The following is a 768-nucleotide window of genomic DNA, read 5'->3' on the forward strand; positions in this document are numbered from 1 at the left end:
TATATATATATATATATATATATGTATGTATGTATGTATGTATGTATGTATATATATACATATATAAATATGTATGCATATATATATATATATATGTGTGTGTGTGTGTGTGTGTGTGTATGTGTGTGTGCATGCATACATATTTACACACACATTATACATACATTACAAAAGGAGACATATATGACAGTGAAGTGCATCCAATTTTTTTTCTTTCTTTTCTAATCGTTACTTAGTTGTGTCGAGTGAAACCTCGCACAGTTAACACAAAGCTCAATTTATCAACATGTTTTTCAGAAAACGCCATGGCGTAGAAACTTCAATACCATAACTGTCAGAAATCAATTTATTATAAGGAATATTGCAAAATTGCATGAGAATTTGCCAGCACTACATTTCGACACGAATGTAACAAAATGAGCGCTCATACGTGTACCATTTTAGATGTCAATGTATAATGATAGACAATCTGTTTTTATATAGAAGGAAAGACATTGAGAGACGGAAAACGTTCATATAAGTAGCTTTTAGAAATAGATAGACAGAGAGAAAGAGAGAGAGGGGAGAGAGTGAGAGAGAGAAGGAAAGCGAGAGAGGGATAAAAAAAACACACACACACACGTACACACACTCACACACACACACACATATTACATATTTATGTGTATGTATACATGCATAGACTAACAGGTGGAAACTGGATTGCACATACAATATAGCGTTTATATATATATGTGTGTGTGTGTGTGTGTGTGTGTGTGTGTGTGT

Source organism: Octopus bimaculoides, chromosome 13, assembly GCF_001194135.2.
Source record: "Octopus bimaculoides isolate UCB-OBI-ISO-001 chromosome 13, ASM119413v2, whole genome shotgun sequence".
Classification (NCBI taxonomy): Eukaryota; Metazoa; Mollusca; class Cephalopoda; order Octopoda; family Octopodidae; genus Octopus; species Octopus bimaculoides.